Source organism: Haliaeetus albicilla, chromosome 2 (genome assembly GCF_947461875.1).
Source record: "Haliaeetus albicilla chromosome 2, bHalAlb1.1, whole genome shotgun sequence".
In the NCBI taxonomy this organism is placed as follows: domain Eukaryota; kingdom Metazoa; phylum Chordata; class Aves; order Accipitriformes; family Accipitridae; genus Haliaeetus; species Haliaeetus albicilla.
The window spans coordinates 38,047,250-38,068,309 of NC_091484.1; the positions used below are offsets into that span (position 1 = coordinate 38,047,250).

Here is a 21,060-nt window from a genome sequence, read left to right on the forward strand (position 1 = left end):
TGAGTTATCATGTTATGACATCCTTTTAAGAGCATTTTATTCTTACTTAAGTGCTGTACACACGCAACACGCAGAGTTTGCAAAGTCAAGCGCCGTACCCCACCCATGACCCTGTCTGGCTGTTTCTTTTAGTCGTAAACTTGTTATCCGAGTCACTTCAGTCAGCCAATTAAATCCTCTTCTTTTTAACCTCTTCTTTAAGGGATCCTACTCTCTGTCTTCTGAATAAGTGGCCTATATGGGCTAGGTATACCTTCTTTCTCCTCCTCTTTTCAGCAGGTTCTCCCCACAGGAGCCTGGGTGAGCCTGGTCTTGCTCTCAGTGCCGCCTGACCTCCATCCCAGGCTGTGGCACAGGCAGCAGCAACGGCAGGGAAGGCATCTCGCCTTCCTCTCCTCGTGTGAGGATGGTGCTTGTCAGTGGTACCTGGCATTAAAGCCCACATCCAGCGCTTCTCGCAAGTTTGCAGAGGTTTGGAGTGTCATCAGATTTGAACTAGTTTTTAACTGGCCTGGCAAAAGCCACTTCCTTGACTAAAATGCACCTTCTGCCTGTTTAAAACAAGAAGGATATTTGAATTCTTGAAGGAGGAGCTACCAGATACTGTTTTCTCATTGTAAAACAATGTCTTTTTTTCCTGGCTTTTATCTTGGAAATCATTGAACAGTTTTGGCTGATGTAAGAAAAAAATAGCCTGAGGCACACATCCAACATGGAAAGTTTCAGCCCAAACAATTAGTCTTGCAAAATTATAAGCAAGTGAAAATCGGATCTTATGGGAAGTATTGGATAATCCTTAGTAACAGCCGCAGTTCCCACCTATGTGTATTGAATTTGCAAGAACACTTTCTTTTCAACAGGCATGCAACTTGCACACACTCTTATGCAGTGCATTCTGCTGAAATGCATATCACTTAATTAAATAATCCACTTAGCATGCATAAGAATCACTCTATCTTAATATGACTGCAGCTAATCACGTGTTGTTAAACCTGTTAATTGCTTATCATCTATTTGCCTAGTTCGCGTTTTATAACAGTGAGCAGAGGACCAAATGCTCAGTGTCCTTTATAATTATTACTACTAGACGTATTAGAATAATTATAAAATTTTTGTCCATCCTCAAAAATGTACAGTAAATTTGTCATAGAAAAGGTCAGTAAATTGAAATGCTATTGTGATGTAGAAAGCTCTCTTGCAATTAATGATTCAGGAAAACAATAACTTAGCGGAAAGCCTTCAGTCTTCATTCTTCTAATACATAATTATGGTTATTGCCATATTGCGTTATTCTCGGTGGGAGTCAGAGGAAGGCTTTGGCTGAATATTCTCTACCCCTAGCTAAGAGACTCTGTTGTGTTTTCATTAGGTTTGCCTCACATAATCGCTCACTGTTAATTTCAAAAAGGCTTTGATATTTCTCTGTGTGTGTGTGTGTCCCCTAAACAATAAGCTGATCCAAAATGAAACGTGATTTATTGCCTTCTGACCTTAGACACAGCTTTTCTTTGTGGAAAAGAAGCATGCGAATCTGGGTGTTAACAGCAGCTTGAGCATAGATAGCTTTCCTCCTGTGTACGGTGCCTGCGTTCCTAGGCAAGGTCAGTGATCTGGTCAAGTGAGGCTTTTTTGTTTGGATGGCCTCTCTTGCCCACATTCCTTATAATCTTTTTTTTCCTATATTCAGGTATGCTTCCTGAACCAGCTCTATCTTTGTGGAGAGGTCTCAGTATTACTGTGGCCACGGGTTGGCGATGCGTTGCATCTAGCCTTAGTGCTCCTATGACGACCAGGTTGAAAATGACAGGGTGTTATGGCAAAAGCAGCAGTAAGCATGAATGCCTTTCCTTCAGCTTGTTTGTTCTGATGGGTTCATGTTGTGCCACTGGGACAAGTCTGGTGTTGGGGGTGCTGGGGCAGGAAGGCTGAAACTTCCCAAGGAAGTGTGGAGAAGGAAGGTGTTGTGCAGAGAACACTGCCTTAAAGCTTATAATTTTCAGAGGAGCTGTCTGCAGGAATGCAGTATGCGTGGAGGAACGACGATCTCAGGAGATCGCTCTGGCTGCACCCTGCGACGTATACTGATTTATGGGAAGAGTCTTCTCACAACTTTATAGGTAGAGCTGTATAAATTTGAGTGGTGTAACTGAACCCAGAAAATCGTTGCCCAGCTTTAAACAGTTTGATTTGGGACTTTGAGTCCAGGAACCTCTGCTACTTAGTTCTCTGGTAGACATAGTAGATACTTGCTGCTTAGAGCACACAGGAGGGAAAGGATTAAAAGAAAAAAAGTAAGCAAAGCATTTGGAAATTCAGTGGCCCTGCACAGCACATACGATCAAAGCCTGCTAGAAACCCTTTGTGGGAGAAAGGATGTGCAGTTAAATGGTAATTGGTTGGTTGGGCAGGTTCTTTTGGAAGAAGGAAGGTAGTTGACTGAATCTTCAGGTGATCATGGTGAGAGTGGCGGTGGTTACTTTTCTGGTTCTGCTCGCTGTCCTGGCTTGGCCAATTTTTCCTCGTCTGCTAGTCTTTTCAAGGTGGGCAAAGCCAAGGATGATTTCGCCCTGGTACGATAGCACCATGCCTTGCAGCCAATTCTAGTGCAAAGGGAAATGACGGAAGAAAGAACAATCAGCAGGTGGTGGTGGGAGAGAAGGGAGACAAGGAGAGAGAGTACAGTGGTACTGCACTGTTTTGTGGGAGTGAAGGATCGTACGTTAGGGGAGAAGCTGGCTCTTGTGTGCATTGAGATCTGCATCACACATGCTGATGTGCTGATCGTGGCCAGTGACCTCATCCATGTGCAGGTCTGGATATCGCAGCGGTTAAGGTTTGCCAGCCAAGGACTGACTCTCTGGAGGAAAGTGAAGGCTCTCTATTTTTGGCAGAGAATCCTCGCTCTTTGTGGAGTCACTTGGAGACTTGTGAAGGCCATGAATCTTACAGTCTTTTCTGTTACAGGGCTTTAAAGGTGGATGGCAGATGGAATAGGTTCATCTTCTGGTTATTTCATTCCTCAACTAAAGCTGCTTTCTATTTGTGCCTGCATGAGCTCAGTAATTTGCATTCCCATACTGTGCTCTCTCTTTTTTCTTTTATTTTTCCTGGACTATCTTATTATAGAGTCTCCAAAATCCAATACCCTACTAAGTCCATTCAGGCACAGAGGAGCGGTGATACCTGTTCCATGCGCAGGCTGATGGGAATGTCAGTGCTCCGTGGAAAGGGTCGTGGCAGTCTGGATCGGCAATGTAAGCCTAGGCTGAAGCCTCTGTCCCTGCAGGTGCTCTCAGCTGGGTGCAGGGTCATCAAGATGTCTTATCTGAGCTAGGACTTCATCCCTAACTCAGCCTTTCTGTGCAGGGAAAAGCATGCTAACAGGAACCCAACGGACCGCTCTTTCCCAGCAGTGCTACCCAGCCCTGCCCAGGATGTGCCAAGGCCTCATAAACATCTTATGCCTGCTCTTAACATAGTTCTGGGGTGGCAGTGGTTGGTATTTCCATTTAGAGTGACTGATTTTTAGGTTCCTTTAGTAGTTCTGCATCTGGCAGTCCTTGCTACAGCATACTGTAAATATATATGAAACTTCCCTGTGGTCCCCACAGCTCTGCAGTAAAGGTAGGACTGTCGACCCCAATAGATAGAGCATTTTGCCATAAATTCTTTGCCCCATCTGTTTTCAAATTAACTGAATGATGGAGGAGTGGGAGGATAAAGGGAAAGAATAGCATAATAAAACTCCTCTGTTGCATCACTTGAATTCTCAAAGAATGTTTGTAAAAATCGATGTTGCTTCTCTTCAAGTTGCTGGGGGGCACAAGTCTTTAGTCAATTAAATCCTCATTTTTGGATTTTTTTTTTTTTCCAGCAAGGCTTCTTAAATGCCTTTGTGCTGTTACATGAGTCTGGTGTCATTTTACTAGCTAAAATAATCAGACAAGTTTTGCATATTTTAGGTATATACCAGATAAGCAAATAATAATGGGAAACGTGAAAGTACTGTTCAAATTAGGAATTAAGAGTTGATGTAATCTGAATGTGAGCCACATGAGTCTGAATTGTCTGACTAGCTTAGATCATGTAATTGGGAAAATAATGGAAAGGAAACCTAAGTACATATAAAGTACCTTTCAGATCCTACATTCGGTTATTCTGGATAAAGCAGATAAATATCTAAAATTCCCTAGGTTTTTTTGTGATCATCCTTTCCAGTCTTAGGAGGGCAATCAAGATAAAATGAGATCTGTGAGCTGCCTTTTTTCCCGCTAGCTGTAAAAAAGTTATTGTGGTAATTTGTTTTTGAGCAGGTGAATGTGGCTGTTCTTATTGTAGTCCTGATTTTCATTTTGAATAGAGATACTAATCTGGCGAGCTGCACTTGATTTGTGTTTCAAAAAAAAACAACTGGTGGGATATCCATAGGCCAGATAGGAATAATTTCATCTAAAGATACTAGCTCCCTTAATAACAAGTCATCCCTTCTTCTCAGTGTAGTTTATCCCATTACTTTTTTCTTCTGTTTCAACTCCACTGAGGGCTGGTATCCTGAGAAGACCTCCATCCCTTGCGCTTTGTGTCTGACCTCCCAACAGTAGTACTTGTTTACCTAGAGAGATAATTGTCTTCTGGAGAGCATCCAGCTGATAACTTACTTTTTCATTAGACCCCTTTTTCCTGTTAGTTATCTCCTGTTAGTTGATCTGTGTCATTTGATAAAACTAATTAGGTAATAAAAGACTGCTTCTGAACTCCTCCCTTTAATTTTGGCATGGTGAAATATACTTCTTGGCACCTCGCTCTTTCCTCATAAAGACAGCCTTCAGTTGACAAACAACATTAATCCAAAAGAAAACAAGCCAGTTCACGCATCCTCTCTTGATACATCCCTGTGCCAGAACAAAATAGTTCCTAACAAATTATTTGTACCAAAGATAGTGACATAACCCTGGCTCTGTTTTAGAGTTTTGCAAATGTTTGCAGAGCATCTCAAGAGGCCAGGCTAAAAATACTCAATGAAACCATTCAGCATTCTACTAAAAGCAATTTGTTTCCTAGGACTTTCCTCCCTTCTGAAAATGCCCTCCCACAGCTGCATTACATTTATTAGAAGGTGATGCAGGTATAAGGTAGGAACATTACATTTTATATTTTATTTTAAAATTTAGCCTAATTTTCAGGTTTCCTTTTTAGATTACGTACTCGTTTTATTAAAAATAAATCTCAGTGGAAGGAAAGTTTATTATTAGCTTCAAGTTGAAGTATACCCATCCAATGAGAAAGAGGCTGATCAGATTATCCTTCCTAAAAGTTTTCAGTTGGAAGGTTTGAAGTGTCATGATATGCAGCATTTCAAAGGCAAATAGCAAAGAATTGCCATTTCTGTATGGCTAATGGCCTCTGGTACATCCTAATGAGGTAGAAATTGCCTGAGGACACGGGTGGATTTTCTTCTTGATTGCTGCATGTGTGCACCCCAGGAAGGTCTCAAAGCTTCAGTTGAGAAGAATATGGAATACACTCTGCTCACATGTGAGATCTGTAGAAATCACTGTAGTCATCTTCTGTTTGTGGTGCTCCAGAACCTGGAGGAGAAATATGTCCAGGATCCTCAAGGGTCCAAACACCCAGCCCACCAGAAGTTGGAGGGAAACAATCATCTAGGTTCCAGATGTTTTAGAAACAGCAATCAGTTCATGGAGGGATGACTAAAGGTAGGCATCTAGCTTGGCTGATGCTATATGTGACCTACCCAGACTCATACAGGGTCTGGAGCAGCTGGTGGAGGCCAGGCAGGATACCTGAGGTCATGAGTGGACAACTGAACTGAACTCTTACTAGTCTTGGTCACTGTCGCAGCACAATTGCAGCCTGGAGAAAATTTATCAAAGCCAGTGAAATTAGACCAACAGAAGGATCTCACTGGAATCTGGCCTGTGTTTTACACTCAGAAATGTCATCTCTCTTAAAAGAGTGGCCTCTGCCTGTTCATTGTTCAGAGTTAAATGCAACCACCACTTTGGTCAGATCTGAAGAAGTGTTTTGATATTAGTTGCATATTTACTGTGCACTGGATTTACTTCCATGTCAGAAAGATGTACCGTGGGGATGTTCAGAATCCGTTGTGCTCACAGAGATTTGGAGTACTACATCTTTCAGGGATGCAAGAGCCCCAAAATAGCAGCATATGAAATTTTAAAATCAGTGGTATGATAAACTCAGATAGTACCAGGGTGTGTTTATAAGTGAATCGTGATAAATAAATTATGGGAGTGATAGTGAGATGCAGTTATAGCAATAAGAAGTGTCTGGTTTAAAATGAAAGAAAAATTGAAGTTTGTACTTTCCTTTGTCCTAATTAGATTCAGAAAAAGTTTTGACTTGCTTTCTGCCCCTGAACATTTTTTTTGTATCTTCTCTAGATGCACTTACAGCCAACTCTGACTCAGGGGGCATTTAGCTAAGATGCCTGAAATGGTTATTATCCTCTGGAGCTGCTGCTTTTTCTGTCAGGAAGACTCCTGAGCTATTGCAGTTTATAACCTACCATGATGTCAGTTAAAATTTTGGCTATTTTGACTAACATACCTTGTATCTCAGGCAGATTTGATTGTGCATTTCTAGCATTAAACATAATTGAAAGCATGGACTAGCCTGCCATTGTGTCAAATCTGATAATTGCTTTTTACTCATAAGCAGCTCTGGAAATCCAAACGACCAAGCCTGTTTGTCCTGTGTGCTTTCATGTAATGTACTGTTCATTTTCACTTTAGGAAGTTTCTCAGCCCTCCTGGCTGAAGTTCAGTGCCACGAGAAGACTGTATCAAAGCTTTGCATGAATTGTTCCAGTGCTGTGCGTAGCAGTGCATCAGCGAATGTATCCTGCGTGGCGTCACTTATAGCTTCCTATGAACAGCTTCTCCAGGATTGTAGATTTGCTAAGAGGTAGTGTTGAGAGTCTCTGTATTTATAGGCAGCTCTGTGGTGCCGGGCAGCATGACACCCATTTCCCCCCGGTATCGCTCCCCTGTCTGGGCTGTGTGCTGCTCACCCCCGCTGTAAGCGAGGATGTGGAGCAGTGCCAGAGGTGCTCTTGCCAGCAGGCTTATGGGCTCTTTCTGGCCTGACCCCAGAACAAGGGCACAGATAAGGAGCAGAGGAGGCTACAGCCTGGTTTTGAATGGAATTGTTGTTGGTTTCTGTGCCTCAGCGCAGTGTTTAGCTGTGGTCTCTGCAGCGCTGTCAAGATCTGGTCCATGGGAAGGGAGAGAGAGCGCTCGGCTTTTACAGCTGCAGTCCTGTTCTAGGCACCGCAAACATAAATGAAGAGGTGCTGTTGAGCAGGAGAGCTGCTCTGGGTGTCCTGGCAGGAGACAGCATAGCACCTCTGCTGCTTTTTTGGCTGGACAGGACGAGAAAGCTCCCCTGCCCGCTGCCCATTTGTGCTGCTGACAGATGCTGCCTGTCCAACTGATGAGATAAGCACACCTCTCCATCCCCACCCTCGCATGTGAAGGCAATGCACTTTAATATAACATGTCCTTTTTGTTGCATATTAAAACTAAGCTGTTAACATGTTGTGGATTAAACCATTAACATCCACATTTTCACTCATATAGGATCCACAAACGCTATCTATATATGGGATTAAGAGTACATAGCTGTAGGGGTTATCAGTGAACAAGGAGAGCTGTGTCCTTACTAACTAGCAGCCGTGCGGCGGCTTCTGAATTCACAAGAAATCCTTCCATAGTGAGTAAGCAGTTGCAGTGACTTTTGCAGGATTTCTTCTATAGTAGGGATTGCTATTGTGGCAGTAGATTCTTTTCAGGTTCGACCAAATTGTGCTTAGATGAGGCAGTTATTGTAATTTTTTTCTGAATGAACACATCAGAGAAATGCCTAAACCCATTAGAAGATTTTAAGGGGAAAACCCCACCCTATTTCACTGCCACGCTTGTGTGAGCTTTGCTTGACAATTCAGCAGTGGATGACATTTTACAGTGCTTTTGTCTGGTGCTAAAAAAAAGCTTTCTGATGTATGCCAAAGTTACTTGGAATACATATAAGACCTAAAACTGAGCATACCTCTTGCAAAGGAAAATTAAAATTGGAAGGAAAATACACTAAATCGCGGTGAGAGTGAGATGTGACAGTGACTTTCTTCTATGCAAAATTTAAGATAGAAGGTGAAAAATGCTAAAAGCTAAATAACAGCTGGCACTAGTAAACAGTATTTGTCTTCAAAGGGCCGTAGGGATTTTCATGAATTTCAAAAGATCCATAAGAGGAAGGGATGATTTGGCTTGACTTACAGATAATGCAGCCGAAACAAAGAAGTTTAGTAACTGTCCATAGCAGAGCCAAAATGAAATCTGACTCGGGTATTCCTGCTCTCTCGCCTTGTTCTCCAGTTGCTTGACTGTCAAGGCAGACTGACACCAAAATGTCAGGAAGGTCTGCAAGTTCTTCTTGATTTTTTTTTTTTTTTTTTAACTCGTTTAGCAACTTTGGTTCTCTGTAACAGACATAGCTTGTACCACGGATGCATAAAAGTGATTTGAGCATGTCTGCTTCCAAATATATTTTATTTTTAGAAACTGCAGAATTTTCCCCTCTTCTTACCATTTCCTGTAGTTTTACTCTGGAGCGTGATGGATGAAGAAGGCTATTTGTGTGATTAAGGTATGAGAACAGAAATTGTACGTCCTGGGTTTACAGATGCAAGTCAGATGTGATGGTCAGTCCCTTAAGCATACTAATAACAAGTGAACTTCCTCATCTGTAGAAGAATATTTGTCTTATTAGAAGCATGTAGAAGAACAGAGGCTGCGTTGAGATTTGAAAAGCGCTGTGGGATCCATGTAGGAAATTGTCCCATAAAACTGATGTTAAATCAGTGAGAGTGTAGAAACAGCATGTTCACCTGTAGTAAGCAGTGAGAGAATTAAGCTAAACAGGAACAAGACACACTGGAATGAGTGTTGACATATGGAGTTAATTGAGAACAATTAAGTCTGTGTGTAGACAAGATCTACATAGTCCATTTGAACTGCATGGTATTATGTGAGTAAAGGGTGCAGGATTAGACCCATTGTTTACAGATTTACCTAATGCTTTAAACTATTTGGATGAATGGTGTTACACAAATGTTAGTCATAATTATTATTTAATTATGACCACATGTTTACTTTGAACATAGTCCTATGTTTAATATGTAGGAAAGCCAGGATAATATTGCAGCTTCAGTGTGTGAGCTACTGTTTGCCAAGCAGCCTTTCGCTAATGGCTTCTCCTTTCGTGTGATGAAAATGCCTCCCTGGACTGTGAAGTTGCACTGGTTGTGGTATGTAATAGGCAAATAGCTTTCATAAAAATACCTTCAACAAGAACATTTTGAAACAGATGCATCTGAGATAGAATGCTAACTTACTAAAATTAATGCTATTAAATGTGCTGCTTGTGTATCATTTCAAAATATCTGAGACACCAGTATTTCATTCTGGTTACATTGAGAGTGCAGAAGCAAATTTCATAGTATGATTCATAAGATCAGGAGTGCTACAGGATTTCTATAATTCATGTGTTGCTACTTGCATTTGCATTTAGATGTTTAAACTGTTATAAAATTTCAGATTCTTTAAACTTTAATCTAGTTTTTTCCCTCCTAAGCAGAATGAAGTTATTCCTGCTTTAACTCAGTGTTTTGAGGTTTTTCCTTTGCTCAGATCTTCCATTTCAGATACTGTGGAAAGCTTAAGATAAGTCTGTGAGTTGCTACAGGTATAAGCAAGGAAAAGAGCTTAGTGGGTTTTTTTTTATCTTTTCATTTTTGTTCTTTTTTTTAAGGAACCTGATAAGAAATATAATTCTGAGGGGTGTATAGTAAGTATATCCTAGTTTGCAAGAGATGGGATGCTGTTCTATCCTTTTTGCTAAGTTAAGGCTTTTTTAAGTGACTAAGATAATGGGGAATGTAAGCCTTTTCTTTAGAATGCTTTTAGTACTTTGAATAGCGGTATCTCAGCCTGTCCACGCGTGGCATTTTACAATGATTGTCGGTGCTACTGAGAGGGGAAGAAGACCTCTCTTGAGCACAGGCTGTGCACATGGACTTCTGTGAGGGATCAACCTTATTAGTTCAAGAAATATTAGTCTTTCCTTTAACCCCATACAGGAATCTTCAGATTCCTGACTCTCTCAGTTCCTGAATCCCATATAGTGATTGCAGCTCATATTTTTCTTATTGTTTAAGGCACTTGTTTTTCCCTGTGGGACTCCCCTGACACGCTTGCCCCTCGGTAGACAAGCTTGTGAACCCTGCTCACCAGCATGTAGAAGAAGATCCGTGAGTCTCCTGGCCGTGTCAGGCTTAAGGTGACATGACTCTTACCATGTGCACCAAAAAGGCATGTGTTTCTTCTATGTTTCTGTACTTCAGTTGTCCTGAACGCCTGTTTGCTTTGGGGGGAAATGACTTTTCCAATACATTTAAAAAAAAATAAAAATATGCAATCATTTAGAATAAGTGTATGTTTTTTAAGGGGAAAAGGGAAGACATGCTGATTCCTGTAGGAGGGAAGAAAGTTTTTTAAAAGTCCTAGGTGTTCAAAGTTTACTTAAACTTTCTTTCACTCGAAAAGACATTCTGTTCTAGATGACTCTTTCTACTTGAAAACAAAGTATTTTGGTAGAGGTAATTTACATTTTATTTGAAAATATTTCTGAAAGGAAGCTTGGTTTTAAGAAACCATTTCGCCCCTTCAATTTATTATTTTGGTGTAGAAGTGAAGGTAAAAATAATTTGTGAATGCAGTTTCCTTGCGAGGGCTTGAGTTTCTGCCCAAGGCTCAAGCGTTCCTTTGCCTTCCTCTGTGTTTTTCCAGCCCTGCCATACGATTGAATGTTTGAATATTGTAGTGTCAACAGCTCCTTGTATTTTCACTTGATACAGTTGAGCAAAAGTTTTGACATTCAGCTGAAATGTTTGAGGAGCCATTACCAGCATAATTCTGCTTCTTAAGTAAATCTCATCTTGGTGCTTGAAATCTAAATGGATTAATATTTTTAATGTCTTGTTTACAATGCTGCCTATGAAAGCCTGTATTTGTCTACTTGCCAACCTTCCTTCTTGGCTAGGAACCGTTCTGGCCTGAATCTCCATGCTGGGCTCCCATCCATTTTCCTTGAGTCTCTCTGGTTCCCTCCCTTTTCCTCAGGGGCTCTCTGGAAGATTGTCAGAAGGGCTTTAATTTCTTAAGCAAGTCAGCTTTTTTTGACTCCTAAATATTTCTGCCCCAGCCCTGAATTTCAGAGTTTGCCAGCCAACCACAGATGGCTTGCCCTGGTGGTGTTACAAAAAAACACATATTTTCTCAGGTTTTGATGAAAACAAACCTAAAAACAAACCAGTGTTAGCTTTGCGAGTAGGCAGAAAAAGATGGTTAAGAAAAAAGAAGCTTGCACTGTGTGTGTGCATATGTCTTGACAAGGTGCCCAGCAGCCGTGATGGAGTAAAGGTGAGCTAGAAGATGACTCCTAATGTAGATTATATGCATTACAGCATACTACAGTATTTTACCAGTAGAGCCATACTAGCTGGGAATTCCGAGGGGGTGAAAAAATCCACAAAAACCCCCCAACCCAGACCAAAATTGTGCAGTCTGGTGGCACTGGCTTAGATATGATTGCTGAGGGTCTTCAGGGGTAGGCAGGCTCTTAGAGGAGAGTCAAGAGATTTGCTGAGTGCGACATAAGCCCAAGTGCTAAAGCAGCAAGTTATTAGAAAGTAGAAAGCAGGGGCGTATGATATCAGACTACATTACGGTAAAATTGCGCAGCTGTAGGTATGGTGAACCCTCACTTCTGAGCAGGCCAGCAAATCCTCACTAGTGGTTATTGTGATATGTGATACCCTGATGCTAATCTAAGGAGTCGAATGCAAAACCAAAGAAGTCCCAGCAACAATAACAACCCTTAGCCGAGTGAGGAGCGCTTGGCAGTGCTCGCTGCCTTCTTAGAAACAGAGAGCCAGCATGAGCTAAGTCAGTGACAGGGTGCAAGGTTTGCGTAGAGGGATGGACGGCTCTTTGCACGGTCCCCTGAATCGGGTACGTGTGGAAGGAAGAGGTGGTGTCTCCGCATCGCAAGACTGAGACCAGTAATCAGGCAGCCCCCCCCCAAAGCAGCAACAAAAATTTCTGCTCGGTCTGCCTGCGAATAAGGTGGGGAGTTAGAGGGGAGCGCGGCAGGGTGGCAGCCCCGTAGCAAAGCCTGGCTGGAGACCCGTTTCCCTCGGACGGGTGGGAGCCGGGAGCCGCCGCGAGCCGGTGGTGGAGGAGCAGCCACGTCGTCCCCTTGCCATCAGCACGGTGCTGGCCTGCCTCCTGCCCGTCCTCTCCCTCGGGAGCTGGGCTCGAGCCTCCTGGGGAGGGTCCCCCTGCGCGGGAGGTGAAGACGAAGGCTCGGGTGAGAGGAGGCAGCTGAACCCCTGCATTCCTGCCCACGGGGGACTGGCTGCAGGCAGGGGACAGCCGTACCCCAGGAGGGAGGGAGGGAGGGAGTGCGTGTTGGTGCATGTAAGATGCTGATTTCCAAAGAGATTTTAATTTCTGGTTCTTTAACGTGCCATTTAGTTTTGAAAACATGGTATTACTCAAAATGAGATGGATTGATGAGGCAAAATAATCTTGACAATCTTTCATTACGGATACACAAGATACATCAGTCTCCTTAATGTTTTATAGACTAGCGTGTCTGGCACTAAAAAATTATGAAAGAAGTATAAATAGCAGGGATAAGGAAAAAGGAAATTTGGATTTGGTATGTGAAGCAGCCAGGTGTTTGGCTGCCCTTTATCAGTTATTGATCACTCTCCCTGCTGTTCAGAAATTATCTGGAGCGGGGGATTCTCAGGATTTTATTTTTTAAAAGCCTCCTTGCCTTTCTCAGACATCAGGATTACAAGATGAATGTGCAAACATGAGTGTGTGAGTCAGGAAACATGGCAGCGGAGGTGGCTGCGTGAGCGAGGCTGTAGGTAAACAGAAATAAAGTTAATTGGCAGTTTTCTTGTATAGCACGGGCAGCTGAAGTCCTTCTCGCTGGAAGAAATTTTCTTTTCCCATTATCCTTCAGCATTCTCTTGGAGGGATTGTCTCAAGGGAAGTGAGTGAGTCAGAAAATATGCCAAGTTCATGTCACGGCTGTTTCGGCATTTCTTTCTCTTGCTGGCCTCCAGGAGCTTTATTGGCAAGTGTTTTTAAAGGAAATGTTGGCACAGGAAGGCCTTATTGTTTATGTCATGAAAGTCTCTTGGCGTCTTCTGCCTTGTTATTTTCTCCCTTAAATGGGGAAATTAGGAGTGGGGGGACTGAGAAAGGAAAAGAGGAGAGAAGCAGAGTATTAACTTCCAGACTGTTGAGGGTTGCTACCAAAACTGTTCTTCCTACGCCAGGATGTATCTTGGTGAGTCCTCTCTTTTCTTTTTCTCCGTTGCTGCTTTGCAGGCTCTGCTGCAGCCAGTGGATCGATTTCTAAATGTATGGTTCCTCTTCATGCTTTTCAAGCTGTGGCATTTAGAGAGCTTTTTGAAAGAGAGAAGCCAGCAGTTTTCTGGTGGGCTCTCCTCTGCAAGAACCAGGCAGGGAGAGGCAAACGCAGAGCCCAGCTGGGGTCAGATCACTGCCACCTTCTCACACGCAGAGCAGGGCTCTGTGATGGGCTGTCAAGGACATTTCATTAAATTCTTTTCAGTTCTGTGTAAGGTTTGCGTACAAAATACAACACAATTTACAGAAAAGAAAAAAACATTGGGAAGTTCTGTGGAGCAGATGTGGTGGGTACAGACAGGAACAATAGCGAGACGCTGCACGGTCAAAAATGCTACTTGTTGAAAACCAAAGCAGAAAGCAAAAGCATTCATTTAAATGTATGTACATTCTTAAAAAAAAAACAACAACACACACACACCCCCCAACTTAGTCATATGCACTTAGGCAATTTTGGCTTAACATAACAGCACACAAAAAAAGAATTATGTCCAGTGCAGCGATATAAGTTGCTGTAACCTATTACCCTCAAATTAAGTGAGAGTTGTGAATTCTCTGAGGATGCTATTAAAGAATTAAATGTTAACATTTCAAAAAATGTTTCAGTATTTAATATTTTGTTATTTGGAAAGTAAAAGTTAACTCTCTGCTTGTGATATGTCATGGCAGAAAGTCTGTTTCTAAACTAGGTTCCTTCTTATCTATGATATTTGCCTCTGATATTTATGTGTGCAGCTCAAAGATACAGGATGGAAAATTCTTTCAGGTTAATGTAGCAAAGATATGCATTGATGTACAAAAAGAGCAAAATTCTTCTGGATTTGTTACCAGCAGCGAAAAAAAATTCAAGGCAAATGCCTGTTTTTGTGAGCTAAACGTAGAGAATGTGACATCTAAACCACTTTTCTTTGTACCCAGTTAAACTAAGGATTGTCTGTGGGATTAAGTATCTATTTCAAGACTGTGATGCAGTTTTTGTGATGTCTCTTCAAACACTAAGTATTTGTTGGTACATAATACATCTTTTTATTGTGGCGTCTTACTTGCATTTTGGTGATGCTTTTTTGGAATGCTCTTTTTCAAAGGAAAGAGAGATGATTAATCTTGGCTCTTAAAACCTACACTCTTTCACTTTTCAATGCTTTCATGTGTTTTTGTTTTCTGACCTACCTATTTGTGCGTCTGTACAAAATTCTGTAGTGTATAACAGTTCAATTTGTGGAAGATCCCACACACACACACTTCCAATTTTGCGCTTTGATTTGCTCAGACCTTGCCTTGACTTTCTTTAAAAATGTATATGCAATTGAAGGTTACTTTAGAGTAAAAGTTTTCGTGGAACATGCATTTCTAGACCTGAATATTCTTAGAGCTTGTTATTTTTTCAGATTTGGGATCTTGTTCAGACTGTTACAGGAAAAGTAACTGTCTGCCAGCATTAGAATCCAGGGAACTGGAACCTGGATTTTGCTTGGAAAACATCTTTAGGAAAGGTGGCTGTGGCTCTTATAGTCCTGCTTTCAAGTATTTTTACCAAGATTGATCCATAAGAATTATTTTGTAAAATTATAAAGCCAGGAAAAAAATACCCCTTCTAATAAGCACTAGCTGATGTGTTTATAATTTCTTTGAATCTGTAACAATATAGTCACTTTTAAAAGGCCATGCTAGTTGCATATAGTATGTTGCAAGTGAACTATTTTCAGTATGTTGCAACTGCTATCTAGAATAAGACATAAGCTTTTTCTGTTTTTCTCTATGTGTCTATACATGTATCTATGAATACATTCAAATAGTTGTAAGTATCTCAAAAGATAAGCACTGTAATACTTATGGGAATATATATCACCATGGACTTTTCTTCTGTGTTAGGAAGCCTGCATTTCTCTGTTCTAGCAGATAGAAACCTTTGTGCTGTGTTTCTTGCATCTCATGTCATAACATGAGAAAAACCAAACCATAAAACAGGGTGTGAATAACTGTACTTTGGCCTTTGTCTGTTATCCGCTTTACCAGCCAGCCAAAATTCTTTAGACATGACAGTAAAAGCACAATATTAAATCATCAGCCAATACCTACCGCGCCAGTGTCAGATACAGTGTGACAAAACTGCTTTATTGCTATGCGAGAGCACAAAGTGAAATACATTAGAGCTCTGTTAACAGTGTCACGATGAAGTTTGAAGTGGAAAATTACAATTTTCTGAATGAAAAGTTCAGTTCAAACCCTCTTGGGTTAGATAAGCCTGTGCTAGACCCAGGGGACAGTTCCCTGATGACCCTGTTTTCATTCCTGACAGACTGCTCTGTAGTGAGGTGCCTGGTGTTGCCTAAGCCAGCGGGTAGGACACGCTCCCTGACCCCCGGGAGCCGGTGGCCCTGCACCCCTCTTGGCTGTGCCCAGCTATCCCAGGGTCCCCGGCTGCACCTGTGTTCCAGCTTCTCTGAGAGGCTGCAGGCCCAGGGGGTGCGTGACCCCAGTTCCCCAAACAGGCTTTTCTTGAAACTTTGTCTAACGAGACCATCGGCAACAAATACAACATCAGCAGGAAGGATTTTTGTCAGATGTGGAGAGAAACTAGGCACAAAACCACCAAACGCTGCACTACACCCCGTTCCTTCCTAGCTCCGCTGCGGGTCACCCCAGGCTGGGTGCTGCTGCGGCATCCTCCTCTTCCTCCTCCCCCTCCTCCTCCTCTGTCCACAGCCGATGAGTGTCATCGAAGTGGTGGCTTCCCACTCGAGGGAGGTGCCACCAGCTTCTCTTCCCCTGCCTCCGGCTCCCACCTTGCCATGGCACTTGCCAGAACCTACAGGTTTTTCAGACTTTGGTGTCCTCGGTGTCCCTGTCGAGCTGGGCGAAAGCCATCCAACAGGCAGAAGGTGCGGGGCAGAGGGAGGGAAAGCGACGGTGGAGTGGTGCACAGCCACTCCAATAAACTTTATTTCCTTAGGGAACCGCATTGGAAATGTCCTTCTCCTTTGTCCGCTGAAGCTTGGAAGCCACCTGTGAGCTTGGAAGCCATCAATTTGGGCTACTCCGTTGGTATTAGGCTTGTTGGTTTCCTTTGCAATGAACTAAACGGAAGCTACCTTTTCCATTTCAAGAGCTTTCTCCCCTCTCCCACACCTGCATTCATTTTTATTGCATTGGAGAAAGAAGGAAGTTAAAAAAGGGTATGGGAACTAATGATCTTGTAAAATATTTTTTTCCATAATTCATAACTCTTCCTTTTCTGACAGCCAAACTCTGTCACATGAGCATAAAGAGCTGATCGGGGTGATGAGTGCTATCAAACCACAGCTACAGTTTAGTGCTGTGGGGTGGAATGAACGGGAACAGGGAGTCAGTTATAATTTAGGTTGTGTTGTTCATCATGCAGGCTAAACTGCATGGCTTAACAGAGAGGTCAAAATTCACAAGTCTATCGGTTCTCCAAGGGAGGCAGTGATTTGGGGAAAAAATGTGATCCGGTTATAATCTACTTGGATTTCCAAAAGTTTTCAATAGGGTTCTTTCCTGAAGGCTTATAAAGAATTAAAGCTGCTGTGCAATGAAAGGAAAACTCCTGTTGTGAATTAATAGCAGGTTAAAAGTTAGGAAGCAACAGGGAGTAAATGGTCAAGTTTTACAATGGAGGGAAGTCACCAATGGAGTCCGGTAGGCATCAGTCCAAGCATCTGGGTGGTTCAACATATGGAAAAGGGGATTAATATTGAAGTAATAAAGCCTGCTGACAGCACTTAGAGTCAACTGAGAAGAGTTGTAGAAGGATCTCACAGTATTGAGTGTGACTGAGTAATAAGATGGCAGAGGAAATTCAATGACAGTAAATGTTAATATTTTTAAAAGAAGAAGAATTACAGTCATAGTGAAGTTGCAACCACTTAGGAAAAAAGTGCTAGTGTTTAATAGATGCTTTTATAAAGATAACGGCTGAATGCCCATCAGATGTCAAAAACAAACATTGGGAATTTTTAGGAAGGGGACAGAGAAAAATGCCATATTCTCCATGTTTCACTCTACATAGGACTGCATTCAAGTGATGCAATCTTTGTTCTGACCTGTGTGATTTTCATGTCTGTAGTGTTAGAGCACATATAACAGCACAATATTTTCCATCCTTAGATGCATCTTTTTCTGACGTGATCTAGAAACCCTGTAATACTGAAGAACAAATGAAGATAGGCTCTGAATTTTATTCCTGTTTTTCCAACATTAATGCCTATCAATATTGTAACACTTTGATGGAAGGATCTAGCAGTTAATCTCTACGGGTAATTAAGAAAGAAAAACATGAAGAGCATATCTGAAAGATAAAACAAGTAAAGCCCTATCTGTATGAAATCTCATGCTAGGAAGAATTACAAATGTCAGTAGCTTTATGCCAAAAGGAAGCCCTCCTTAATAAATAAGAATAGTTCAGCTGGGCAAAGTAATGTGTACTTTGCTGTAGCGTGCCTGTCTTCCATAATGTTTTATTCCAGGATGTGTTAGTCTCAAAGGACTGTTTGAATGGGTGGATTTAGATGTATGTGCATACAACTGTTATACCTATCAAATCCTGTATTTATTCCTGAGCAATTTTACCCAGCAAAACTTGTGCCTGTAGGTATTAAGCACCAGTATCATGTCTATAAATATGTAAAATTAACCAGTTTGCCATAGGTACTTTGCAGGTACAATAACTGTTACATGTTTTGTATGTATTTCAGTTGTTCTCTTAGTTACAAACTTGCACATTAAGTGTGGTATGCATACTGCACTTAATGATTTCCACTTTTCCTTCCCCATCCATCTGAACATTTCAGATATTTAATAGAAGAAAAATATTGTAATCATGCATTCGTGAAGTCATTGGTCTTTGGGTCATTTCACTTATGGTTTTATATGTTGTTAAAAGTTCCCAATTTCTAACAAAAAAAATTTGCAAAATTCTTTGTCACCTACAAAAGTCTCAAGTTCATACTGACCAGACTGCTCTTCAGAATTATGTAGTTGCATTCAAATAGCTTAAAAAGATTATTATTGCTTCCCTGATACAAAAAAAGATAGCTTATGCTAATGTTGTTCTAAAGTTCATTTAATATATATAGAAGTAACAAGTAATTTTACAATTTACATATATACCCCAATTTAAATAGAAAAAGATTGAAGTTGAAGAAAAGCAGAATAAACTTTGATTGATAATCAGCGTGTTTTTTCATGGAAAAAGTAATGCAAAGATTGCCACTGTATAAATAGATTGTGCATAATGAAAGAAAATGTTATTTCTGCATTACTTAATTTCTCATTTTTCTCCCTGACATTTTGAATCAAGCATTAGTCTATAGAACAGATTCAAAATATCAGAGGTAAAACAAAAAGCTAAACTTTGTCTTCAGGATGTAGTTTCATTAACTTGATTGGGCATTACTCAGAGCAGATCCATTTTTAGCATATTGCATTTGCATACTGACCTTTTCTGCGCTCTGAATGAAAACTGGTGCTGTGATGTGTTGATTAATCCCATAAAATAACATCCAAGACTTCATTTAAATATATTCTTAGGTGAACAATAATGACATCTAATCCATTACAATAATAAAAATATCCATTACAATAATAAAAATAAATCTAGATAGCTTCCAGATAGCTGAAAAAGATGGTCTTGCAAAGCTAAGTCTTATTTTCAGAAATGCTGACTGACGTTCTCCTTCCGTCTTTGGTAGCTGTCACTAAAGTGCAGAACTGTTGAAAGTTTAACCATCTTATGCAGGATAGATCTAGACATCAGGTCTGAAACAGGGGAATGCATATATTTGCTTGTGTGCACATACTGACAACATTAATTTGGAAAAAAGTCAGCTGAAAACTTGAGATGGAGTCGCTACTCCAGGTGAGCTACATAAATGGACGCTTTTATTCCTCTTTCAGTGTGATCTCTACATAGTTTAGTTTAAACTGAAAGCAGACTTTCTCCAGAGGAAATAATCTGGAATAGTTAACGTGTAGATTGCCCTAAGTAATGACTAAAAAATTTGTGCATAACTATGTTGTCCTGCTGAGGTCCCAGGTGCAGTACCCACTCCAGTTTTGTAATGTAGGAGAGATAATGAGCAACAGGGAGTCTAGACAGGAGTATCAAGAAATATCAAAGGCTCGGGAAGCTTGAGTTCAAAGTAAAGGTTTAGCGAAACACAGCTGCTTAGTGTTGCAAAATATGGTTGGGAAGACTGTGGTAATAGTTCTCATGAAATGCATAAAAGTTAGCTACGAAGAAGAGGGAAAGCCAGCATCGCTTGTGGATATAGCAGGACACTGGGAGTTGAATTTGCAGTAAGAGAACTCTGTATTGGGAAAAATACTCTAATTAAAGGAGGAGACGAACAATAGAAGAGGTTGCTTAGGGTAGGTGTGGCGTTTGAAGCTAGCATAAGTGGGCCTGGATTTACAAGAGATGTACACCAACTAGCAAATCTCCCTTGGTCCCACATGGTGAGGTGTTCACTTTGTCTGATGTAAGACATGCTATAGCAGTCTCGATAGGTAACCTCTAGTATACCAGAATTTATATAAAACCCTATAAGATGAAAACCCTTTCAAACTTCCCTGTCCTTCACTACTTCACCTTGCACTTATTATAAATCGTGTTCATGAATTACAGCAGTACCCACACTGCTGGCATGTCCATATGGACAGACAAAGTAAATCCACTGCTGGACTGGAGCTGATGACCGCATTAAAAGAATGAACTTCGGACTTGTCGAAATGCTAAAAGCCTGTTGAAAGCTGCAGTTAAGTTCTTAACACAAGGCTTAAGGGTGTTTCATTGCTATACACAAATTGGGAAAATACATGCAGATTGTACTATTTCAGAGAGGTTATTCGGTGTTTAACTTTCTGCTATGTTTCTTGGAAAGAGGAAACAAGCCTTCCGTCCTTCACACTCCAACGTTCATTCTGAATGCCATTTGCTGTACAGCCTACCGTGGCACCTTATTTAATTAGCACTTGCTGCTTTTCTTCTTCTGAAGAGAATTGCAATAGTGGCAGACTTCATGTCTTTACTACCAGTGAGATCGGAAAGGCTCCTGTAACTTTTATAACTGATCAGCTGAGACAGTCTGGTTGCCCATGGTTCCTAATGAGCAGCGCATGACACAGTGCAGAGTATTGGCAAGATTAATGAACCCAGATTTCCTTACCAGCAGACTGACTTGTAATAGCAATACAGAGAAGGAGTGAGAGCATTAGCACTTACTCAGTAATGTGGCATTATACTGAAATGAAAATCCTTTGCAACCAGCTACAGAAATATGCAAAAACTTCAGGTTTGTATCTGCAAATCAGAGTTCGTGCAAATGCTTGTGGACTGACCATTGCTAGAAGACCGAAGCCCTAAAGGGGGAATCCACCATTGACCTTGTTTTGGGAAAGTATTCCCATGTGGGAAGACAGATCAGAATATGCTCCCCTCCAAAAATGTTCCCAGTTCTCTTGGCAACATCCAAGGATATTTTTTCGT

At 41.3% G+C, this 21,060-nt stretch overlaps 1 protein-coding gene across 13 annotated transcripts in view; it reads left to right on the top strand.

Annotated features, from left to right (window-relative positions):
• The window catches only part of THRB (thyroid hormone receptor beta), a 177,688-nt gene that overhangs the window by 84,441 nt on the left and 72,187 nt on the right, over positions 1 to 21,060 (top strand). The window contains exon 1 of one of the 13 annotated variants that reach the window (XM_069771511.1): positions 5,109 to 5,132. The exons of 11 other annotated variants lie outside the window; for them this stretch is intronic. The gene's annotated coding sequence lies outside the window, so the exon portion shown is untranslated. Of the gene's footprint in view, positions 1 to 5,108; positions 5,133 to 13,446; positions 13,471 to 21,060 lie in introns of those variants that run through there. One more of the 13 variants, XM_069771537.1, reaches the window with a different exon arrangement.